The sequence below is a fragment of the Loxodonta africana genome, chromosome 1 (genome assembly GCF_030014295.1).
Source record: "Loxodonta africana isolate mLoxAfr1 chromosome 1, mLoxAfr1.hap2, whole genome shotgun sequence".
NCBI lineage: Eukaryota > Metazoa > Chordata > Mammalia > Proboscidea > Elephantidae > Loxodonta > Loxodonta africana.
This window is the reverse complement of record NC_087342.1, coordinates 53,247,670-53,263,269: the sequence shown is the minus strand read 5'-3', so window position 1 is coordinate 53,263,269 and position 15,600 is coordinate 53,247,670. Positions and strand designations below refer to the sequence as shown.

Sequence of the window (15,600 nt, the reverse complement as noted above, 5' to 3'; positions counted from 1 at the left end):
CTGAGGTGGCTTGTGTGTTGCTGTGATGCTGGAAGTTATGTCACCGGTATTTCAAATTCCAGCAGGATCACCCATGGTGGACAAGTGTCAGTGAGGCTTCCAGACTAAGACAGACTAGGAAGCAAGGCCTACTGATATACTTCCAAAAATCAGCCAATGAAAACCCTATGGGTCACAGAATATTGTCCAAAACTTCAACTTGCTTACTTTGGACTCATCATCAGCAGGGACCAATCACCAGAGAAGGACGTCATGTCCGGTAAAGTGGAGGGCCAGTGAAGGTGAGCAGGCTCTCGATGAGATGACAATGGCCCCAACAATGGACTCAAGAATACCAATGATCATGAAGACGGCACAGGACCAGGCAACATTTCATTCTGTTGTACATGGGATTGCCATGAGTCGGAGCTGACATGGAGGTAACTAACAACAAGGTTGTTAAGTATCATTGCAAAAAATAAAGCAAGGAAAGTGAGCTAGAGAGAGCTAGGAGTGCGGGAGTACTCTTTATATAAGAAATGAAGTATTCCTGATGATAGGCTATCAACAGGCTTCCCATCCTGTCTCCTGTCGGGAACAAGGTCCAGGCTCCTGGAACCTGTCATATCCAACTGTGATGACAACGTGGTGGCTCCCCAACCAGCATGAGAGGGGTCTCTGCCAATAGGTGTATTTGAGATTATTGGAACGGAAGTGTTCCAGCACAGACTCACTGCCTGACGTGGAGCGATGAGATGATCCTGTGAGCCTCACTTCCCCTGCCTTGATTGGGAACTAATCCTCTCCCCTTCTTCCTTCACAAAGAGGTTTTGAAAACTGACCCTCGCCAATCTGGAATCCATTTGGAGGTCCCCAAGAGGAAAGAGCTATGCGGCAATACGATTACTGGTATTGTTTTCATTAAATATGACATGACTGGGAATTACTGGGGAAAACCACTACCCATGAAGGTAAGAGTTTCAAAAGATGTGACAAATTAGCATGTCTAAAGACTGGTCATAAAATCAGGAGGTCAATGAACTATCGATGTTTCTAAGCTGTGTAAATAAACAGTTTTATAATGTAGTATGATTTAAGGATCTTGAGAGAAGGTGGCCTGGTTCTTTAGAAAACAAGTGGTTTAATAACGTAACAAAATATTTGGAAAGGATTACTTTCCCCAGAAGCAGCAGGGTTTGTCAATATCCACATGGAAGACAGGGATTTCTTTCATCCAAAGGGATCTACCTAGTTGTCTGAGGTGCCTAGAAATCAGATTGTAAATGGTCTATCAAAATTAGAGTTAGATCCGTTCTGTTCAGGGTCACAATAGACGGATCCAGACAGAATAGGAGAAAAAGGCAGAACAGAACGAAAATTCGTAAAGTCCAGACTTACTGGACCAGTTGAGGCTAGAGAATACCCTGAGACTATTGCCTTGAGATGTTCTTTAAATCTTGAACCAAAACTATCCCTTGAGGTCACCTTTTGGCAAAACAACAAATTGGCACACAAAATAAAGGGTATTACCCATGAGCACAGTACTCCACTAAAAAACCATGTATATGAGACCAAAGGGTCAAGAATTACTTTAAAGCAAAGATAAGAAGATAAGGGGCAGGGAAACTAGAGTACTGGACACGGAACTATCAGAACAGAATTAAGAGAATGATGACACATTGTGAAAAATGTAACTAATGTCACTGAATATTGCGTACAGAAATTTTTAAAACGGAAACTAATTTGCCGTGTAAACTTTCACCAAAAACACAATAAAATGTTATTTTAAAAAATTCAATGAACTTTATACTGTTGTTGTGGTTAGGTGCCGTCGAGTCAGTTCCAACTCATAGCCACTCTATGCACAACAGAACGAAACACTTCCCGGTCCTGAGCCATCCTTACAATTGTTGTTATGCTTGAGCTCATTGTTGCAGCCACTGTGTCAATCCACCTCGTTGAGGGTCTTCCTCTTTTCCACTGACTCTGTACTCTGCCAAGCATGATGTACATCTCCAGGGACTGATCCCTCCCGACAACATGTCCAAAGTATGTAAGACACAGTCTCGCCATCCTTGCTTCTAAGGAGCATTCTGGCTGTACTTCTTCTAAGACAGATTTGTTCGTTCTTTTGGCAGTCCATGGTATATTCAACGTTCTTCGCCAACACCACAGTTCAAAGCCGTCAGTTCTTCTTTGGTCTTCCTTATTCATTGTCCAGCTTTCACGTGCATATAATGCGATTGGAAATACCATGGCTTGGGTCAGGCGCACCTTAGTCTTCAAGGTGACATCTTTGCTCTTCAACGCTTTAAAGAGGCCCTTTGCAGCAGATTTACCCAATGCAATGTGTCTTTTGATTTCTTAACTGCTGGCTTTCACGGCTGTTGATTGTGGATCCAAGTAAAATGGAATCCTTGACAACTTCAATCTTTTCTGCGTTTATCGTGATGTTGCTCATTGGTCCAGTTGTGAGGATTTTTGTTTTCTTTATGTTGAGGTGTAATCCATACTGAAGGCTGTGGTCTGTGATCTTCATCAGTAAGTGCTTCAAATCCACTTCACTTTCAGCAAGCAAGGTTGTGTCATCTGCATAATGCAGGTTGTTAAGGAGTCTTCCTCCAATCCTGATGTCCCATTCTTCTTCATATAGTCCAGCTTCTTGGATTATTTGCTCAGCATACAGATTGAATAGGTGTGCTGAAAGGATACAACCCTGACACACACCTTTCCTGACTTCAAACCAATCAGTATCCCCTCGTTCTGTCCGAACAACTGCCTCTTGATCTATGTAAAGATTCCTCGTGAACACAATTAAGTGTTCTGGAATTCCCATTCTTCACAACGTCATCCATAATTTGTTATGATCCACACAAATACTTTTGCATAGTCAATAAAACACAGGTAAACACCCTTCTGGTATTCTCTGCTTTCAGCCAGGATCCATCTGACATCAGCAATGATATCCCTGGTTCCACGTCCTCTTCTGAATCGAGCCTCAATTTTTGGCAGTTCCCTGTCGATATACTGCTGCAGCCGTTTTTGAATGACCTTCAGCAGAATTTTGCTTGCGTGTGATATTAATGATATTGTTCTATAACTTCCACATTCGGTTGGATCACCTTTCTTGGGAATAGGCATAAATATGGATCTTTTCCAGTCAGTTGGCCAGGAAGCTGTCTTCCATATTTCTTGGCATAGATGAGTGAGCACCTACAGTGCTGCATCTGTTTGTTGAAACATCTCAATTGATATTCCATCAGTCCCTGGAGTCTTGTTTTTGGCCAATGCCTTCAGGGCAGCTTGGACTTCTTCCTTCCGTACCATCGGTTCCTGATCGTATGCCACCTCTTGAAATGGTTGAACAACGACTAATTCTTTTTGGTATAATGACTCTGTGTATTCCTTCCATCTTCTTTTGATGCTTCCTGAGTTGTTTAATATTTTCCCCATAGAATCCTTCACTACTGCAACTCCAGGCTTGAATTTTTTCTTCAGCTTGAGAGAAGGCGAGCGTGTTCTTCCCTTTTGGGAAAGAACATCTCCAGCTCTTTGCACATGTCATTATAATACTTTACTTTGTCTTCTCGAGTCGCCCTTTGAAATATTCTGTTCAGTTCTTTTACTTCATCAATTCTTCCTTTTGCTTTAGCTGCTCAGTGTTTGAGAGCAAGTTTCAGAGTCTCCTCTGACATCCATCTTGGTCTTTTCTTTCTTTCCTGTCCTTTCAATGACCTCTTGCTTTCTTCATGGATGATGTCCTTCCACAACTCGACTGGTCTTCGGTCACTAGTGTTCAATGCATCAAATCTATTCTTGAGATGGTCTCTAAATTCAGGAGGGATATACTCAAGGTCATATTTTGGCTCCCGTGGACTTGCTCTGATTTTCTTCACTTTCACCTTGAACTTGCATATGAGCAGTTGATCGTCTGTTCCACAGCTGGCCCCTGGCCTTGTTCTGACTGATGATATTGAGCTTTTCCATTGTCTCTTTCCACAGATGTAGTCAATTTGATTTCTGTGTGTTCCATCTGGTGAGGTCCATGTGTATAAAAAAATAGTCACCATTTATGTTGGTGAAAGAAGGTATTTGCAATGAAGAAGTCATTGGTCTTACGAAACTCTATCATTCTATCTCCGGCATTGTTTCTATCACCAAGGCCATATTTTCCAACTACTGGTCCTTCTTTTTTTTTCCAACTTTCGCATTCCAATCGCCAGTAATTATCAATGCATCTTGATTGCACGTTCGATTGATTTCATACTGCAGCAGCTGATAAAAATCTTCTATTTCTTCATCTTTGGCCCTAGTGGTTGGTGCATAAATTTGAATAATACTCGTATTAACCAGTCTTCCTTGTAGGAGTATGGATATTATCCTATCACTGACAGCGTCGTACTTCAGGATAGATCTTGAAATGTTCTTTTTGACGATGAACGCAACAGCATTCCTCTTCGAGTTGTCATTCCCAGCGTAGTAGACTATATGATTGTCTGATTCAAAATGGCCAATACCAGTCCATTTCAGCTCACTGATGCCTAGAATATTGATGTTTATGCGTTCCATTTCATTTTTGACGATTTCCAATTTTCCTAGATTCATACTTCATACATTCCAGGTTCTGATTATTAATGGATGTTTGCAGCTGTTTCTTTTCATTTTGAGTCATGCCACATCAGTGAATGAAGGTCCTGAAAGCTTTACTCCATCCACGTCATTAAAGTCGACTCTGCTTTGAGGAGGCAGCTCTTCCCCAGTCATCTTTTGAGTGCCTTCCAACCTGGGGGGCTCATCTTCTAGCACTATATCAGACAATGTTCTGCTGCTATTCACAAGGTTTTCACTGGCTAATGCTCTTCAAAAGTAGACTGCCGGGTCCCTCTTCCTAGTCTGTCTTAGTCTGGAAGCTCAGCTGAAACTTGTCCTCCATGGGTGACCCTGCTGGTATCTGAATACCAGTGGCATAGCTTCCAGCATTACAGCAACAAGCAAGCCCCCACAGTATGACAAACTGACAGACACGTGGGGGAACTTTATACTAGAAAGGATGAATTCACTGTTTATAAATTATACCTCAATAAACCCAACTTAAAAAAAAATTAGAGTTACAACACTCAGTAAGGCCAAATGTCCTTTGTCTAGAGGGAGTTTAAAATTAACCTCATTTGAAAATAGCTCCATACAAACTCATAAAATTCCATCAAGCTTCATTGTTTGTGCTACCCAGGGTTTCCAAACCTGGTTAGCCTTCAAGCACCTTCAAATGACTTTTGGCTGTAAATGGGGTATAAATCCTTAATTTCTTAGGTAATTTCTGCCATCTCAAACTTTGTACATTCTCATCTCATGCCACTTGGTAAAAATAAAATTTTGTTTTTTCAGAAACCAGTTTTTCAGAGTTGATAAAACAAATGATCTTGTTTCTATTGCAAATTTGTGCACTTAAGGCTTTTCGCTATCTTCTCTAGATTCCAAAAGAGAAATCGAAGGGACTTCTCCAAATATGTTAACATTGTAGTTATAAGCATAATACACAGAAAAATTAGATGGTCTTTGAGACCATCTAAATTTTGTGTTCTGTGTCTTAATTATGCAGTGGAATTCTTAGAAGAAAGATCTAATAAAATCCAAGTGGTAATGGTGATTAAATACTTAGTATTGCTTTATTATAAAAACAAAACAAAACAAAGACCAGTTGCCATCGAGTCGATTCTGACTCATGGCAACCCTACGTGTGCAGAGTCAAACTATGCTCCAGGTAGCCAGGGCTTTCTTCCAAGGCACCTCTGGGTGAGTTCAAACCGCCAACCCTTCAGTTAGTAGTAGTTTTACAAATACTATCAGTCTATGTTGTCCAGGTGGCTAGTAAGCATTTAAAATATGGCGAGCCTGAATGGAGATGTGCCGTAAGTATAAACACTGGATTTCAAAGACTTAGTATAAAAAGAATGTAAAATAGTTTATTCATAATTTTTTATATTGATTACATGTTGAAATGATAACATGGTGGATATATTGGGTTAAATAAAATACATCATTAAAGTTAATCTTATCTGCTTATTTTTATATTTCAAATGTAGCTGCTAGAAAATTTAAAATTAAACAGGTGGTTTGCATTATTTTTATATTGGACAGTGCTGCTCTGCAGTTTAAGGAAACTTAAATGTTTACTTCATTTGGCCTCAAGATATTTTTAAATCAATTTGGTGGTTGCATTTAAGCAAGCATCAGCCTAAAGAGGCATCAAGGTTAGATCATCAAGGGCATGCTTCAAACAAGAACAAATGGTAGATAAAATACTAAATAAACAATTTTTAAAAATCAGGTATAAACCAGTTGCCATTGACTCAATTCTGGCTCTTGGCAACCCCACGTGTGCGGAGTAGAACTATGCTCCACAGGGCTTTCAATGGCTGTGACCTTTCAGAGGCAGACCACCAGGACTTTTTCCAGGGTACCTCTGGATGGATTCGAACCACCAATCTTTCAGTTAGTAGTCAAGCACTTAACTGTTTGTGCCACCTAGTACTTCCAAACCTGGTTAGGTTCAAAGAAGATAAACATCTACATGGACCAGGTATATAGAACAGAAACGTAAGGTAAGCAGTAGTGTATGACACCAAGCTATGGGCCTGCCAGCTTCTGGAGCAAGAAGCAGGTAAATACAACTGGGAGTTTGACTCATCTGAGGTAATAGTAAATAAAATTTTTTCATATGAAGTGGGAACAAGAGCCAGGTTGGAGACTGAAGTGGAACTCCATCTGATTTTAAAGCAAAAGCCTGAGGAAACATTATGCTAATTGTTGACTGGGAATATTTCTTCTATGAAGTTGGTAGATGTAAAAACAGCCTCATCTACAGGAACTAAAACAAGATGGCAGCTAGCTCTTTGACCAGATTTGCTACAAACTCAATATATTATTGAGGTGTATGACCACAAACCTGCAATTTAAGACTCGTTTCTAATTAGGGAGCCTCAGGGATCCAGGAGGAGACAATTACAAAAATAACTAGGGAGGAAAGGATAGGTAGAGAGGAAAGAAAAACAAAACAAAACTTAACTACTCAAAGTAGGCCTGCAAATCCTAATACCGAATCATAAAAAAAGTAATAAAGAAATATAAATCACCAGTCAGATGATATATTTCAACCAAACAAAGTTAAAATATGACAAGAGTCTGACAAAGAATTTAAAATAAGCACATTTGGAGTGATAAAGGAGATAAAAGAATAGCATTCACTAAAAATAGAACATAAATTTGACAAAAACAAGGTGAGATAAATAAAATAGGTGGATTTAAAACAGTAAAGTAAGAACAATTAGACATGAAAAGCATACGTATTGAAAAATGAGCCTTGATAGTTATACTACACAGAAAAAAACAGGGAATTGCAAGACAGCCCTAAGAATTTCACTGGAATGCACTACAAACAGAAAAACAGAAAAACATATGACAAAACATTTAAATGACTTCAAAAAATGGAAAGATCCAATATATATGTCTGATAGGATTTCCCAAAAAGGCAGACAAGCAAAATTTGAAGAGATATTTGCTAATGTTTCTCTACAACTGCAGGATGACTTGAGTCATCAAAGCAAACTTTAGTACAAGGATCCAGAAGGATAAATAAATACTAATTCTACATCTTAATACATATAGTCAGACTACAAATTATGGAGAACAAAGGGAGAGAGGAAATCTTAAAAGCTACTAGAGAGAAAGAGACATATTAATTACAAAAGACTGAAAGTTAAATTGACAACAAAAGCAGGTGAAATCCTATTGAAAGCAAAGTCACTAGAAATGGTGGAAGGCACAGTGTACAACAGGAGCTCATCAGATATTTGTTTATTCATGCAAGAACGAATGTATTTGACTTACTCCAGAAGTTGAGCCTTAGGTCAAAATTTGGATGAATCCTGACTTTCACAAAAGGGTTGCCAGTTCCTCTATGTCCAGATTCTGCGACTTGACAAGGGTTTTCCATTATTCAGTCTTAAAGTCAAATCTGTAACAAGGAGTAAGAAAGGCAGCCATGAAGACGTGCAACAGATACTAATGTCTACGACCTCTTAATGGAAGTGATTTTGACTTGCCCACACTGATATAGATTGGTGCACACCCACAACAGGCTGTATACAGAAGCCTCCAGAAATGGGAGCTGATCTTAGATTCCAAGACACTATATACTCCATTTCTGTTTGCAGAGATTCGAGCTTAATGCTGAAGACTGGAAATTTACCATTACTGTCATCAGTTTGACGGGAAATAACTTAAGGGGCAAGACTTTGTGAGTATACAGAGGGCCTCTGGATCTTCCTAGTGCTTAAAAGTAATACATATGTTAAGAATCTACCTTAGCCCTTATGCCAAATTGTAGGTTGCTAGAGACATAAAGAATTAAGCACTGTAAGCATGCCAGTTGCATGTAGTTCCTGAAATTTGTCCACGATGTTCATAGAAGAAATTCTGTATGCAGAGTAAACAGGAAACACAAAAGAAACACACCTATACCCCAGGTCATGCTGTCCAGAGGAAATAAATTTGTCTTTCCTTCCAAAAATATCTGTGGCCAAGGTTATCAGAAACCTGGGTAGTCAGTTGCAGCCTCAGGAATGTGTATAAATGACTTTAAAACGCCATTAGTTCCAGTAACATGGGACTCTCAAGCAGACCTTTACAACCCTTTAAGGATTTAGAGGAACTTCGCTAGTATCTGATAAACCATCACTTCGAATCAAGAGCACTCGGTACAATAATCCCTGGGGAATTTGTGGCTAGGCCCTAGAAAACCCCATTTCCCTCACTGGCCTCTGAGATTAAAAGCGTCCAGAAGACAGGTATTGTGTTTGCTCTGGGACCATAAAAAAAATGCAGCCCCTTAATTCCCATTGGCACCATCTGGCTTAATTCCATTGTAAGACCTACTAGGTGAGGCCTGCTAATCATTGGCAGATCTCTTATCACAACCTCAGATCTCTGTAACTCCCAGTGGCTTGAGCCTTCTTCCCTTGCAATGCCATAAAACGTGTTAGTCCTCAACCTTTTCATTAGAAAACATAGCAGAGGGTTGTAACATAGGAAATCTGATAAATCATCAGAGTGAGCTCATGGATTAAAAATAGAGGACAGCTAAAATACCAAAGGAATTGTGGGAAGAACTGAGATTTCTATCAACATCTTCAGATTGCAAAAGTAGGGCAAAGGGCTCAGATGAAGGCAAACATGGTAATGCAAGCAGAAAAACAGTACTTTGGATTGAGGAATGTTTCCCAAGAGATGGCACTGAGAGACTGCTCATTTTATTTTATTATGTAATAAAGAGGGAAAATGGAGATTTTTTTTCTTTTAAGGACCAGACCCAAGGAGTTTGCAGTATGCAGCATGAACTCATTGACAAAGGCACCGCCATATTTTAGAGCAAAGTCATCTAAAAATAACTTGTTTCACCAGTTCTAGGGACATTTTTTTTAGTCTTCTGCCAAGAATCCAATTAATGTGGGTTTTCTTTCTCTTTTCCTTTTTTCTTTCAGATGATTTTGTGAGCCGTTTGTATCTTGTACACTTTTATGAAGAAAATTCATAGGGCCAAGTGGCCTTGAGTCATATGATATGCGAGTAGCTAAGATGTTAAGGCGTATAATACAATTACTTGATTCCCTCTGGCCCAGGACATTTATAAAGTTCGATTAACTCAGTTAAGCTCCTCTAGGAGTTCTCTTCCTCTCTCCCCGGGCTCTGCCATATTTCACTTCGCAAACAGCTTGTGCTTAGACTCTTTGCCTGCATGAAGCCGGCAGTGAGTGGCCAAGTGGAAAACAGACTCTGAGGCTGGAAGTAGGGGCCAGCCTGGACTTTTCATTCTTGCTCAGAGCTTCTGCAGGCAGGTACCAGGAAATACTTAAATCTAAAGAGTGAAGTGGGCTATCTTCCTGGGGCATCAATGAATAATAAGAAAACACTTCCATAGTAAAACCATGACAAATATTTCAGGCAATAGGATGTAATTTTAAGGCAAAGCACAATACACTTCAAATATAATTTCATGATAATTTTTTCTAGGCAGGGACACTTTGGGCTAAGGCTCTAACTCCTGGAAGCCTCTCACCGCACACTATAAAGCACCATTTCAGGAAGTAACAATGGTGAATTATTCATTTCGAGGAGTATTATTATCAACCTAACAAAACATTCAAAACAGATCACTGCTAGCTATGAATTTTAAAACAGAGTAGACGTTAAAGATAACCTGACCTCACCTAATTACTTTAAAGGTGAAATTGAGAACAATTGATAGAAGGTAGAGAAAGGTCTTGGGTGGGTTTTCCTTTCTCCCTAACAGGATCCAGGGCTAAAGCTCTCCATGTGCTGAGCTGTTGCCTGTTCTCGGAACACATCATAGTACCTTTGCTTACAGTCTTTCTTTTGCTTGCACTGCCTTCTCCCTTTGGAAAAGTCTTACTCATTATTCAAGACCTAGCTCAAAAATTATCTCCTCAGGGAAGACTTTCTCTACTTTCTCTGCTCACCCAGGCTGCATCCTACTCTGTGCTCTCATAGATCTTCAAATATAATGCTGCTTTAGTCCCTCTCATCTTAAAAACATAGATGAATGAATAAACAAATAAATAAATAGATAACAGTACTCTGTCCTAAGCTCCCTCTCTGGTTGCTGGCCTGTCCATTTCCTCTCCTTCACAAGTAATTTTGTCAAAAGAATTATTTCCGTTTTCAGGCTCTATTTACTCACCCCATTCACTCCTCAATCTACTCCAGGTGGCTTCCAACCTCTCTGCTTCCCTGGACTTATTCTTGCTGAGAGCACCCACGGCTTCTACACGGTCCCATCCAACAGCTGCTTTTCAGTCTCATCACACTTGCCCTCTCTTGAGCACTCTCCACTGCTGGTCACTGTCTCTTTGAAACGCCCTTGGCTCCCATGACTCCGCACTCCACTGGTGTTTCCCCAGGGACTCAGGACATTTCTTTTCAACCTTCTTGGGAGTCCATCCTCCTCTCCTGGACCTAATGATCCAGGTAAGATCCTAAAAATTGTGAAATAAAAGAGTGAACAAGTAGACTCATATTTTGGCAGAAAAGACAAATATATAAGGAACTGTAACAAAATGCACTGGAGCCCTGGTGGTGCAATGGTTAAGCGTTCGGCTGCTAACCAAAAGGTAAGCAGTTCGAATTCACCAGCCACTCCTTGGAAACCCCACGGGGCAGTTCATTCAACAAATACTGACTGAGCATCACACGGGGCAGTTCATTCAACAAATACTGACTGAGCATCAGCTAAGTGCTAGGTGCTACGTCAAGCAAGATAAACACTGTCTTGCTCTTGCGGATCTTACAGTTAAATATTTGCACAGATAAGTGTTAGAGTTGTGATGAGTGATGTGAAGAAGTACAGGGGCTGTGGACTGCTGCTGACTATACGTGAAGGCACTATAGTCCAAAAATAGCTCAAATTACTTTTTAAAAATTGAAAGATTGATATAGTCAAACACTTTGAGTGTTCCTATTAGAGTCCTCAGCACTTAGAACTCAGGTTTCTTCTCACTCGTTCCTTTTTTTCTTGGCGACCTTGTCTACTTCTTGGTGTCAAAATCTATATCCTTATCAACAACTCTCAAAAATAATGTCTATAGGTTAAGATCTCTCTTTCTGGGTTCCAGACTGTAAATCCAACTGCTTACTTATATTACTAAACACTGTCATAACTATGAAACCCTGGTGACACAGTGATTAAGTGCTCAGCTGCTAACAAAAAGGTTAGTGGTTCAGATTCACCAGCCACTCATTGGAAACCATATGGGGCAGCTCTACTCTGTCCTATACAGCCGCTATGAGTTAGAATCGACTCTATGGCAATGACTTTACGGGTCATAATTATAAGTGAAAGAATCATACCAAAAACTAGCTAAAATAAGAGAGAGGCAGATACTGATTCTATTAGCTCATTTGATCATGTTTCTGAACCAGGAGTAGAAGCAAGAGGACTCAGGTATTTTCAGGACTCTCTCTCTGCCCCTTCTCTCTCTGTATTAACTTCATTAGCTTCATTCTTTTAAGCCAAAGTAATACCATAGCAGGGACATGTTCACCAATGGTTCTGAACTTAGAGTCTCGCAGCTGTGCAACCAGAGTGTAAAAATCTCTCTTCTCCCCACCCAGATTAACAGAAGAAATTTGACTGGTCCAGTGAGGCCACATGGCTTTTCTATGAATCAGTCATCACGGGGTGGGAGCCTGTATGTTACGATTGCTTCGGATTGGGCCATGTGCACACCTCGTTATTACTGGAGGGATAACTTGGGGCGAGCAGGCACGCAGTGTGTACCTGCCAAACCACTCAGCATTTCTACCTGGAGTTCCCACAGGTATCTCAAGTTGATAGTGTCCAACCTGAACTAAGAACTTTTCTCCAACAAACATGATTCTCCTCTAGTATTTGCAGTCTCACAAACCTTGGTGGCACAGTGGTTAAGTGCTATGGCTGCTAACCAACAAGTCAGCAATTCGAATCCGCCAGGCGCTCCCTTGGAAACCCTATGGGGCAGTTCTACTTTGTCCTATAGGGTTGCTACGAGTCAGAATTGACTCAACGGCAATGGTTTTGATATACATATACGTATGTATTTACGATAACTGTCCAGATGCACAGCTCACATTAGAATTCATCAAGCACAGGAGATAATGCAAAGTTATAAAGGCAGATTATTTTCCCTTTTTTCATTCAGTGTGTTCAGAGTGCTGTGCACAGGAAGGGGGTGGGTGGTGGCTCTGAGCAAACCCCCACATGAAGGAGTGGAGTCTGTGCCTCGTCCTTCCCCTTTCCCCTTCCCCATTCTGCTCCCCCAGCCTCAGCCCCACTCTGGGCCCAGCCATCCACTGTTTCCCAGTCAAAATCTTCTCTCAAGAAGGATCTGAAACTCATTTACATTAAAATACAAATGAAATACAAATTCAAATATAGCTGAAAGTGTTACCCTGAGTTTGCTCTTACCTTAAGCTGAATCCCCAGTAATGATTCAAACCAGCTCCAGCAAGGGTGTGGAGATGCCTCCTTAGCAAGTATCTGGCTACTTTTTAAGGTGGATCCATCCTGGAAGTCCTGAAATCTCACTACTTGGGTTATAAACTAATCAGCAGATCTGAAAGAAAGGCACGAAGGGCAGGAGAGAGCTATTGGTACCCACAAAAAGCAGTCAGCACCCTTTCATTCCTTTTAGCAGAGGGAGATGAAGACCAGGTGAATATAAAAATCACCTGAGGCTACTGCCCTGGGCCCACTTTTTCAGTAGGCCCAGGTCAAAACTGGAGGGAGTCTCTGAGTGGTGCGTATAGTTAAGCATTAGGCTGCTATCTGAAAGGCAGGAAGTTCAAGTCCACACAGAGGCACCTCAGAAGAAAGGCCTGGCAATCTACTTCCGAAAAATCAGTCATTGAAAACCCTACACAGCACAGTTCTACTCCGACACACATGGGGTCAGTGTGAGCCAGAGTCTACCGGATGGCAAATGTTCAGGTTAAAACCTTGCAAAATACTACTTGTAACAAGCACTATGGGGTGTGGAGAGGGCTGAGTTAGTGAGAAACTCCTGACCTCTTGTTCCTGGGCTCCAGTGAACTGGCAGTATTTGCATCTTTCTTCTCACTTCCTGCAGCCTTATCTAGAGTGTGGACGAGTGGGCCCTCCCCACTTCCTCTCTCCTGCCTGCTCAATTGCAGGCATTTCCAAATAGCTTCTCTTTCCTCTCCAGGCCATTTTTGCATGTTGCTGACAGCTTCATCTTTCTAAAGTTCAGTTCTGTTCACGTCCAAGTAATTCACACCCCACTCAGCCCCCATAAAAAAAAAGCACAGGCAAAATCCAATCTTCATACAGTAGCAAGAGTTACCTTTTTTTTTTTTTTTTTTAAATCAGACTATTTTGTTCCTGCATTTAAAATAAAATGCAAGCTTTCCTCCGTGGCTTACAAGGCCCCTGCATAACCTGGCCTCTGTTGGTCTTCCCACCCTGTCTCGTACCGTTTCCCCTTGCTCACTGGGCTCCAGCCACACTCATCTGACTGATCCTCAGGAACTCCCACTTCCCTGCTCTCTCCTGCTCGTCTCTGTCCCGCTGCTCCCTCTGCCCAGGATGCTCTTCCCCCAGGCCACTGCATGACTGGCTCTATTGCATCCTTAGCTCTCAACTCAATAATAACCTCTTTTTTTTTTTTTCCTAAAGGTGGCTACTAATCAAAAGGTTAGAGGTTCAAACCTTTTCAGAGGTACCTCAGAAGAAAGGCCTGGCAATCTGCTTCTGAAAGGATACAGCCATGAAAACCCTATGGAGCACAGTTCTACTCTGACATGTGCGGGGTCACCATGAGTTGAAATTGACTCAATGGCAACTGGTTTACTAGAGCAGGATGTGGGCCCTGGTGGTTCAGTGGTAGAATTCTTCCTTCCGTGTGGGAAACCCAAGACCAGTTCTCATCCAGTGCACCTCATTGTCGTTGGGGCTTGCATGTTGCTGTGATGCTGAACAAGTTTCAGCCAAGCTTCCAGACTGAGACGGACTAAGAAGAAAGGCCTGTTGGTCTACTTCCAAAAATCAGCCAGTGAAAACCATGTGGATCACAATGGTCTGGTCCAAAACCAATCACGAGGATGCGGCAGGACTGGGCAGCCACTGCTGTATTTGTGCACGGGGTCCCATGAGTCAGGGCTGACCCTAAGGCAACGAACATCAACAACTAGAGCAGTGCCCCTAGCCTCAACCACTTTCCCCTTTTTTGCCTTTTCCCACCAAGACATAAGCTCCATGAGGACAGGGCCCTGGTTTTCCTGCTCACTTTTGTGTCTCAGCTGCCTGGGTGACAGCTGACACATGGTTGGTTTCAACAAGCATTTTGAGATAGTTATACCATTCCTTCCAGACCTCTTCATCATCTTCAGAATCACCTACCCACTCCTTGCTCACCAGTCAACAATTGCCATGGTTTTGCCTTAACCCACTTGCTCAGTTATGTTCATACAGTTCCCTTACTAAAACAATTCACACATTACATTGAAATACTCTGCGTCAGTTGCTCCTAAATCCTTCTACCTCAAAACGTGGCTGTGGATCGCCATTCCTGGCATCACCAGGGAGCTTCCTGGAAACACAGAGCCTGAAGCCCTGCCCTGCACCTGCTGGACAATCGGCATTTTAACAAGAGCCCCAGGCGACTGGGATGCACACTGACTTTTGCATGTAATCTTCCAAATGTGTAAGTCAGATCTTGTCATCCCTCTTCTCAAAACCCTCAATGGCTCCCCACTTCACTCAGAGTAGAGGTCAAAGCCTAACATTGGCCCACAGGCCCTTCCTGACCCACCCCACTGCCTCCTGATCTCATTTCCTTCCTCTTCCCCCCCTTGCTCACTGCGTTCTAGCCACATGGGCCTCCTTACCATCTCCTGAGGGTGCCAAACACAACCGCACCTCAGGGCATTTGCACTGCTGGGCTCTCTGTCAAATTTCATGGTTCGGCCACCTGCTTCCTTCAGTTCTCTGCTTAAATGTTCCATTACCAAAGAGGCATTCCCTAAGTACCCTGTAAAAAACAGAGATTTCCC

At 41.7% G+C, this 15,600-nt stretch overlaps 1 long non-coding RNA gene across 2 annotated transcripts in view; it reads right to left on the bottom strand.

The window, feature by feature from the left end:
- Positions 1–15,600, bottom strand: part of LOC111752392 (uncharacterized) — a 43,916-nt gene that overhangs the window by 5,448 nt on the left and 22,868 nt on the right. The window contains exons 6-8 of one of the 2 annotated variants that reach the window (XR_010321230.1): positions 12,998–13,145; positions 10,736–11,030; positions 7,867–7,993 (exon numbers count right to left, since the gene is read on the bottom strand). This is a non-coding gene — a long non-coding RNA (uncharacterized LOC111752392). Of the gene's footprint in view, positions 1–421; positions 7,994–10,735; positions 11,031–12,997; positions 13,146–15,600 lie in introns of those variants that run through there. The other variant, XR_010321231.1, reaches the window with a different exon arrangement.